At 51.1% G+C, this 10,024-nt stretch overlaps 1 protein-coding gene across 1 annotated transcript in view; it reads left to right on the top strand.

The window, feature by feature from the left end:
- Positions 1-1,186: 1,186 nt before the first annotated feature.
- Positions 1,187-10,024, top strand: part of Plxna2 (plexin A2) — a 203,048-nt gene continuing 194,210 nt past the window's right edge. Inside the window, exon 1 of the mRNA XM_038348917.1 lies at positions 1,187-1,748. The gene's annotated coding sequence lies outside the window, so the exon portion shown is untranslated. The remainder of the gene's footprint in view (positions 1,749-10,024) is intronic.

Raw genomic sequence — 10,024 nt, 5'->3', positions numbered from 1 at the left:
GCTGGAATACCAAAAGAAACACACACACACACACACACACACACACACACACATGTAAAAACCCAAAAACCTAAATGAGTTCTACATTCCATGATCCAGTGTCTCTGAGACAGCTGATGAGACTTATTTCCTTTCTCTTTCTTTTTTAAGGCCCTGCTGAGAATTTTCAGCCAACAAAACAGTTGGTTTCAGAGGCTGATCCCACGTTCCCTTTTCTTTTTATACTACTGAAAAGTGTGGCCACGAGAGGGCAGTAGGGGACGTTCCTCAGACACTTGGACATGTTGAGTAAACTCTGCTCAGTCTCCAGCAAAGAACTGGAATACCCTGAGACCTTACTGGGGTCTAGCCTGCACAGGACAGAAAACGCCACGGGAAAGTCATGGTCACCGATGCAGATACACAGACTACGAGACAAGGAATCAAGACGGTGAGGTCACCAAATCACCCAAGGATTGAAAATCCTCTCTTCTGAGGTTATTAAAGTTGTCTTAACCTCTTAGCCATCACCTTCTGTTTCCAGTACGAGGTGGGCTCGCGGATCTGGATAATACAAACGATCCTTCTCCTCTGGTCTCCACAGCACCTATCAGACTCAGGCCCTGCCCTACATCCAGGGTTCCCAATGGAGCAGGAAACCGGAGACGCAAAGCCAGGCTCCTCTTCGCATTGTAGAAATAATAATTATCAACAACTTCAAACCTCTTTTGACAGCTCGCTGGCTTTCTGGAATTTATAGGGAGGATATTTTGCTCCTCCGAAATCCGAGACCCTTTCTCAACCCTATCAGCAAGGCAGGTCCCTCCGAACTCACCCCTAGCTCACAGGTGAAGAGGGGGGTGGGTAGGCTGTGCCCGGTGACAGGTGATGCCACGCGAGGGGCTGGGTTGCCCTCGTCACTCTGAACCCCTCCCGAGGCCGAGTCAGCCGACTCATCAGGCCAGAACCTGAGTCCCCAGACCCCGGTAGCACCTTTCTGGCCACTTGGCTACCTACGGGGTCCGCTGAGTGAGGCGAACGCCCACAGCACAGTAGCTCAGCCGGGTTCTCGGGTGGACAGGCTGGGGGATTCGGTCTGCGCGGGCGGGGCGTGTGGGCGGGGAGGGGGTTAACACGGCCTCTATGATAATGAGCTGCGCGGTAATATAGGAGGCCGGCTGAGGGCGCCGCCACCGGAGCCGAGCCTAGCCGCGCAGCGCGCAGCACTGTCCGCGCAGAGCTGAGCGGGGGCGGCGGGCGCAGCTGCTGGGATCCTTCAGCCGAGGACTAGCGATCCGATCCGGTGGACTCGGAAGCCGCGGAGCCGCGGGAAGCGTACGGGCCCGGTCGCAGACAGAGCTGGCAACCGTTCCCGGAGGAAATGGGGCCGAGCGGGCCGGGAGCAGAAGGGAAGGAAGCGCGGGATCGCTGATGTCAGAGCAGCCCGGAAAGTCGCGCCGGGAAAACCTGAAGACAGCCGGCTTTGCGCCTCCCCTGAGGGACCCTGCCGGACCCCACGCCCCTTCGCGTCCGGGTCCCTGCGCGCAGACGACCAGGGTGAAGACGCGCGGTCCTAATCGAGGGCCACCCCAGGAATACAAGCAGGCGGACGGCGCGGGCCGTGGATTTTAATGATCTTGGGTTCCATGTGGACCTGGCCGACTGTCTGACTCGGGTCGGGCAGGGACTGGGCGCGCGCTGCCCTGGGCAGCCGCCAGCCGAGTCGGACGAAGCGGAGACGCAAGGACAGACAGACACCGCCGAGCTGGGTAAGCAGAGCCCTCCGCCCTCTCCCTGAGCGCGCGCCCGCGGCGGCTTCTCAGGCGCAGCCTCCCCAGGTCCCCTTGGGGTCCCGGCCCCGGCCAAGGCTCGACTGTGGCTGCGAGTCTCCGCGCGTGATCCGCCACTTTCGCAGCTGCGGTCTCTTGCCGCGGCTTCCGGGCCATCGACTCCGGAGGCTCCGGTGGTTCCGGCGCTCCGTGGCGCGCTTGCAACGCGCACCTGCCGGCGGTCTGCAGTTCTGGGGAGCGCCCGGGTGGCGAGGTTGTCCCAGGGTTGGAGCCCAGAGAGGGCCTCGGTAGCATTAGCGAGATAGCCTAAGGCGACTGTGGCCGGAGGCCGGATGGGGGGCGTTCACCCGGCGCTGTCGTCCCGGGTGGCCGCTGACCGTTTCAGTGGTTCAGTGGACTGGGAATTGGGAAGGAGAAGACATCGTTTGCGCGGGTTCCGGGAAACCCAGTGAGCGTTTTGGAAGCACTGTGGTTAAATGTTCCTGCCCCCATCCCCCATGGCATAGTGCCCAGCTGGGGCTCGGCCCCCATGGTTTGAAGTGGGAGTTTGTCCAGAGTCCAAGAGGCTCCTTAAAGCTCATTTCCCCTCTGTTTACTCTTTTTTGCCCCACCCCAAGAAGTGATAGGGTCCTAGAAAATTTGAGCTTCTTTTACTCACAGGTAGTCTTCATAAATGTTCATCTTGATCTAAATGGTCAAAGCGTCACATGAAACTGTTAATTCTAGAGACCTCAAAAATATCCACCTGTTTAACATGACCCTTGCCCTAGGAGGACCTACCTCTGCAAACTGCTCAGACAGGGAGATAAGAGGAGCGGAAGCTGCGGGTAAACTTGGGATACCAGGGCAATCACCACAGTCTGGAAAGGAGAGTTCATAGCTGATGATGGCAAGAATGTTCAGCTCTCTAGCGAACCAAGACCATAGACAGACAACATAGCTCCCTAGCCATCCGTATATGCACAACAGACGGAGGTGCAAGGGTTTGGGAAGTATGGCTACTAGATGTCTCTGAAGGCCCATCTGTGGAGGATTAGAGATTTCGAGACACATCCATCCTTGTGGATCAGGTCTGTATAGTTGACTATCTAGGCTGGACCACAGGCAGGACTGGGCTGACTGCTTTCAACAGAGCTGGAGTCGGGTTCAGCTCTGTGCAATTGCATACAACAGTAGGCCAGTCATGCCGAGCCTTTTTCCAGATCTTGAAACTTCACTTTTCCCTCTGGGCCAGCTCTGAATGTTGGGGCCTTCCAGTGAGCACCAGTATCCCCAGAAGAGCTCAGCCCTGACTGGAGGAATTCAGCTGTTCCTAATTGAAATGCACAACTTTCTGTGCAATCACCCCAGAAAGCTCCTAGAGTTGCTAGCAGCCGTCTATCCTCTGACCTCCAGGCAGGAAGATAGAAGAATTCATTAACTTCTCCTCTCCTCACAGAGCATCCTTAGAAGTAATTACCTGTGATCTCGGCTGGGGGTCCTAGGGGTGGAAAATTGAAAGAGGGCAGGGAACCAAGGAAGCAGAGTGGAATCTGTCCCATACCCTAGGAGGTTGTTTTCCTGTCTGTCTTCTACCTGTCATCATCTCCCTTAGTGCTGTGCCCCCAGCCATCTCACTACTTGCCTTTGCTGTCACTAGCTACTATTACCTACAGAACCTGTCTCCTCTCTCTCACAGTTAAACCTGCTGATGAAGGGGGACTATGAAGGCTGATTGCCCTCTCTGGTCCCTTTCTGTCCTCAGAAAACTGCATTAGGATGGGGGCAAATAGTCTTGAACAGCAATTAAAAGGACTTGACTTTTGTCCGATGTAAGGGGAGACTGCTACAGAACTGCAAGTCCTGGAAGTGACGAGGTCTTAAATGGTTTCCTCTACCCAGGTACTACAACCTGGTGAAGAAGTCTCAGCTGCAGCCTTTCCATTGGCAGGGCATAGGGACAGGGGACCCTCACAGCCTGGAGCCAAGCAGGGGTGAAGAGTCGCTGGACCTTTTGGCCTAGTCGAAAGGAAGAGTAGACAGTGATATCATAAGACTATCGCTCTAGGCCATCCCAAAGCTGCTGGTCCCCATCAGAGCAGCTCTGAACGTTGTCTCCCCGTCTCCAGGCTGCTAATGAAAGATTGCCCTCCAACATTCTTGACCAAGAGAAGTTGCAGATGTGGTACATGTTTAAGTTTAGCATCTGCTTTGCAGGAGTTCTGTGCTCAAAATAAGGTTGGGAAGCCTCAAAGAACAGTCTCTGCTAGGTGCCTCTCCCAGGCCTATTACAAATACTCCTGATTATTCAGCTAATCTTTATTTCATGGGCATGTTACAAGGAGGCACAGGAACAGGAAGAGAAGCCAGTGAACATGCTTAAATACACAGGACAGCAGCTGGCAGGAGCTTTAAGCTTGCCAGCGCAGGAATCCCAAAATATTTGTGGTGCCAGAGTCATCACTGTTTGTGGAGCTTTATGGTTTCTGTTCCACCTTGCTTTCTATGATTGCCTCTGAAAGATACAGGATTTGGTGTGGGGGAGGCAATTCCTGTTTCCAGGCCCCTCTCCCCAGCTGTCTTCCTGCATTGCTACACAGCTGTCTCTGCACAGAGAGACTAGGGTACAATATACTTCTGTCCATCACGGCAAATGGAGAGGCAAGGAGCACAGAGCCAACCCCCCTTGCAGCCCCATGCAGATCATAAAGAGACGGGAGCATTGTGTTACAGTCTGTTAGCTACAATAATTCAGGGCTGCCCACAGGGAAGCAAGAGAAGCAGGCTTTGAGGTGCTGGATGGAGTTTTTACAGCTCATATGTACAGCACCCCAACACCACCCCTTCCCCCAGCGCTACCCCTCCCCCTAGTCTGTCTGCTATCAATTCATTCTATGTGAGTGTTCTGTTTCTCCCCATCACATATGCTCAGTTCAAACAATGATGAATGGAACTGATTCCCTTATGGGAAACAGTTTTTTCACATAGTTACAAAGATTTCATGCCTGATTAGAGTAAATGAGGGGTGGGTGTGCCATCCCCTGCTTTTTTTGTCATTTCTAAAGGTGAACCCCCATGGAGACAAAAAGAAAGGCAGTTCTTCCCGGGGTCAAACAGCTGGTCCCAAGGCGCCTGTGGGGAATGGCTGATCTGAAGGGGCCACCCTCTCTCCTCTGCTCAGCCCTTAGCCTCTTTTGGGCTCTGCTCCCTGGCATCTGGGCATATGGAACCTCTGTGCACTTTACAGTGCTCCAGTCTTGAATTGGAGGACAGGAATAGAGGTGAGAATATTCCTTGTTGGAGATCAAGGTCCCTATGGAGTTTGAGTATACGGTGAGGAGGAAAGAGCTTACAACTGAGCTCTTCCAGAAAGTTCCCTGCTTCAGCAGTTGGTTAACCATTAACCTGACTTGGTCTGGCCTTGTCCCTCATCTGGTGGCAGGATATCTCTGGGAAGCCCTGAGAACGAGCAGATGTTCTCCAGTGATCTTCTCTTCCCCCAGCAAAATGGTTGGTGTTATCCCTCTCTGCTGTCTTTCTCTAGCCCTTGACATAGTACCTGACACACCAACTCACCCTTTCCTTCTTCAAGCATTCCCCTCTCTTTTATCTGTCTGTTTGCCCAGGCTTTGCAACCTGTTCACTTGGCAGGGTGCAGTCAGAGTCTAAGGAGCAGGCAAGGGTTGGGAGAACTGATAAGGGAGACTGGCTTCACACAGGATTCCAGACAATTTGGGTACAGATAGCTTTGGAAGTATAGATTAACTCATTAGGCCGGAGTTTGCTTGGAAATGGGGTAACGGGTTGGAGGAGGAAATTCGGACAAAGCCTCTTGTTCTTCCTACTGAAAGCCTAGTTCACTAGAGACTCTGAGTGCCCCTGACTCGTGGTACTGTTTTAGATATCTGAGATTAAGCTATTTGGTAGGAGGTCTTTCCAAAGTGCTTAACCCATCAGAACTACCTTGCTGAAGGCCAGAGAAAAGCAGGAGGAGGATGGAACATCAAGCTCAAGATGCAGGCGTGGAGGCTCACATGCGGTGATAACAGAAGTCAGGATGTAGACAGGGTCTCAGATAAACAGAGAGACAGGAGACAGGGAGAAGATAAAGATAGAGACTGACAGTGTACCGGGGTGGGAGAGCCAGCAACTGAGTGCTTCAATGGACTCGGAGCATGAGGCTCTGGGCTCCCACAAGGTGAAGTAACAGGTGATCTCCACTAGAGGGAACTCTTGAAAACCACACTTACCCCAAACACTGGCTTTTGTGTCATTTTTGGGTGGGTGGGTGGGGGCTATATTAGAAACTCCCAGCCATCACTACCCAGAGACCACAAATGACAGAGAGAAGAACTGGAACTTTTCACCTCTGACACAGAGGTGAGGTGAGGGGTGGGATCAAGGGAGGGAAAAAGTCAGGGAGTAAGGTGTGTGTGTGTGAGGGGCATTGAGCAGTGTTTACCAGGCTTGCAGGGAAAGCTAGCCTCATAGGAGAGGTGTGTGTGTGTGTGTGTGTGTGTGTGTGTGTGTGTGTGTGTGTGTGTGTCTGTCTGTCTGTCTGTCTGTCTGTCTGTCTGTCTGGGTGTAACTATGAAAGGCCAACCCTACAGGACTTATCTGGGCATAAGAGGCTAAGAGAGGCTTGGACCCATACAGTTCATATCTGAGTAGCCAGGGAAGAGATGTATGCTCAAATTAGAAGGCAATCCAGTCCTGACTGCCTCACCAAGAGAGTTTTTTTTTTCCCAGCAAGTAAAGTTTTGGCCCATCCCCAAATCCCTGCCACAGGCCTTCCCTTCTTCTTACTCCCTAATGTGGATTTCCAGCCAGTCTCAGCAGCGGCAACACAGCTCTGGAGGAGACTTTTTTTTTAAAAAGACCTTTCAGGAACTAAATGCATGTCAACGTTGTATCACTGACTTAATCTTTGTCTTCATATTCTCCCTGGGAGCCTGTCTCTGAATTCTAATTCCCCCTTTCATTTCAAAAGAGGACAATATTGAGAGGGAACACGCACAGAGCGCAGAGGCTTCTCTCATCCACGGAGATAATAACTGTGCAACAGGGGATGGAAAAATATTGAAGTTTGGGGATGGGCAGGGAACCAGAGATCAGTGTCTCCTCAGATCTAATACCATTCCCTGATATTTAATCTCAGCTTCCCTCTGGCTTAAACTTACCTAGGGTCAAGAGGGGAGGACAGAGGAAAGAAAGAAGCTAAATAAGATAAATGTGTTGTGTTATGAAAGTTTAATCCTGCTTTTCCTTGCAGAAATTACTTTCAGGATGAGAGAAAAGGCAGTAAGTTCAACCTGTCTTTCAGAACAGAAGTGGGGAGGGGCCCTGGGGCACAGACTGAATATATGGTAAATGACTGTATGACTGTCTCCCGTCTATGACCCCCAACATGTGTGTGCATGGGTGCGCGCGCGCAAACACACAAACACACACACAGAGGAGAGAAAGAGCCCTACAGCCCCCAGAGGCTCTGCGAGCATTGAGCTTTGTGCTATCCAGCAGAACTACCTCTGCCCTTTTCCACCCCTCATGAGGACTCAGACTCACAGACTTTCTGTTTTGTGTTTAGACAGCCTACCTTGCTGCTTTGGTTTCTCCTTTGGGTGCTAAGAGAACATTACTTGAGTCGTTGAGCTACTATTTCTGCCCCTATGGTAAACCACACAGACACTGGAAGCAGGAATCGGAATCCATTCAGGTTTAAGTAGAGAGAGATCAATCACTTGTGTATTGCCAAGAATGTGGCAACTCACGGCTCAAGGATAGAAGAGCAAAAACTTCTATCCCTAAGGAAGGGCTTCCCCTTCCTTCAGAGCTTGTAACCTGTGTCATTCATTCACTGCATGATAGATTCCTGGGAGAGCTGGTTGGTGCCTGAAAACTCCAGGGTCCTATTAAGAGGGGCCATCTGACTACCTCTGAGTGTCATCCCTACATCTTACCCTCCCCATGGGTTTTAGACTAGCAGCACTGGAGTTGTTTCCTATTAATCGGTTCCCCAGAACCGTTTTCCCAGAGCAAAGTCTGGAGAGGTTTTCCTGCTGCATTCCTTTCCGATATCCTGCCTAGAGCCAGAGGCATGGACACTAGTGTAGTTGACCAGGAAATGCCACTGTTCATCCCCATGTCAATCTGAGTGTTTAGAATCTTATCTGAGATGAAGGTCAAGGAGGGTCAGCAGAAAGAGATTAACAGGACGCGGATGTCAGCTCCCTCGAGGACTCTCATCTCATCATGGGAAATAGAATTCTTCCTGAACCCTATGCACTGAGGTGTCCCAGACTAGGCATAGGCCCTGGGCTTCAGGAGACCTGAGAAGCCCTTGCAGTTATGCCCTGGAGCACCTGTGTGTGTGTGGATGGGTATGTTAAAGAGGGGCCTGATAATTGTGAAGAATCTCTGAAGTTCAGGTCTTGGACTGTAGCTGGCACCTTGGCTTCTTAGTGTCAACCCAATATAGCTACTCTGCTGTGAAGTGCGGACTTGTGTGAGGCTCGCTCGGCGTGAGTAAGGGCACTCCGGGAACAGCTCACACCACTTGGAGAGCCACCAGGACAACTCTAATGTGAGCATACCAAGCACCTGACCTCTAAGCAGGAGACAGGCTAGGAAAGGGGGTAAGTTCAGGAAGGACTGGTAGAGAGCCCTTCCTGCCTATGGAGACAGAGGACCAGCCTGCTGGCAAAGTAGCAAGGGGATGTTACAGCTTTGAAGTTGCTTCCTGCTTCTAACAGTGAAAGGCCTCCTGAGCTGGGTAAATATTACACTGGCCTCTGACCTCCCACCTTCCCTGCCTGTTCCCCATCTTCACTTCCCCCTCCTAGCTTTTTGTCCCAAGGAACTAAAATACCTGAAGGAGAAGAACCTAGTTTCTGAACTCCCTAAAAGACTAGTTCTCAGTAGAACCCAGACCCCTTCCGCATCTGGAGATAGGAGACCAACCCTGAGCCAGCAGGGCCCCACTCTGAGTCCATGCTTCAAGTCTAAGTGCCGCTCTCTTTCTAAGAGACTCCACGTAGGATAGGATGGCTGACCCTCAGCCTCAAGCGGGAGCTTCCCAACTGGGGCTTTGACGGTCAGTGACAGAAACCCACAGCACCAGGACTTCTGTAAGCAACACCCCCAGGTTTATCCAGAAGAAAGAAGTTCTTATCTGAGTGACCCAGGGTAGCAATCCCTCCAGTCTTTCAACTCAAGCTCTTATAGAATAATATAAACCACGTGTGTAACTGGAAAGCCAACAGGAGGCCTCACATAGAGGGTGGGAGGCCTACTAAGAGCCAGACAGATGGTTGGGAAGTGTGTGGTGTCACATACAGCTCCTGCCACATAAGAACAAAGGAAGAACAAAGGACTTCCCTTCACACTTTTTGCACCCTTCCTGAGGGTTTCTCGCCTGTTGACCTTCTCCATAACTCCATTTGTCCCCTGGTAGCAGGAGGGAGATGAGAACTTGCCTGACACTCTGGTGAGCTGGCTCCTCCCTTCTACCTAGCACCCCAATCTCCCTCTGTGTTTGTGATAGGCTTTTTGTGATGTTCAAGAGCTTTCACTTTGCCTGTGTTTTCAGAGCTAGGCAGAGGAAGATGGTGTTAAGGGAGTCAGAAAAAAAAATGATTGCTGCTGCCAACTGGAAAAGTTATTTTAAAAATCTAGAGCAGAATAAAACCTTAGAAATTCTGAATTAATTCACACACACACACACACACACACACACACACACACACACACTATCTTCTCTGTATTTATCTGGAATTTTCTGAAAAGGCAAGATCTTACTTAAAGAAACTGTGTATGCTCAAATTATAAAGATATGGATACTCAGTAGAATCTGGAAAGAGGAAAACCCACGGTAGCCTCGGCAGTGAGGTCACAGGCATTTTTTACAGTTGGCATTTAAATATGAGAGTTGAGATTTGAATTCTGACTTTGCTGTGTTTGGGTTTTTGATACCTTCAACTCTTAGGAGTAGAGAAGGACACTGTCTTAAAGCTAGTAGTTTGGCATTGTTCTGAGAGTCATCCTCCATAAGAGCAAGGGCAGATGCTTGGCTGTGCTTAGGAGGTGCTGTCCCACACTGAAACGAGGTGCATAGGACAAGCACAATAGGAAAAGTGTTGGCAGGTGCGGGAGGGCCCAGAGACTTGGGTCTAATCCTTGGCCTTTGCCCATCATTTGTAATGTCTTGCAGCACACCCTGGGGAAAAGCATTACCTGTCTTCTCTAAGGCCCGTACGCTGTCCCATAGCCTAGCTAGG

This window comes from Arvicola amphibius, chromosome 12 (assembly GCF_903992535.2).
Source record: "Arvicola amphibius chromosome 12, mArvAmp1.2, whole genome shotgun sequence".
Taxonomy (NCBI): domain Eukaryota; kingdom Metazoa; phylum Chordata; class Mammalia; order Rodentia; family Cricetidae; genus Arvicola; species Arvicola amphibius.
This window is presented reverse-complemented; position numbering and strand designations above follow the sequence as displayed.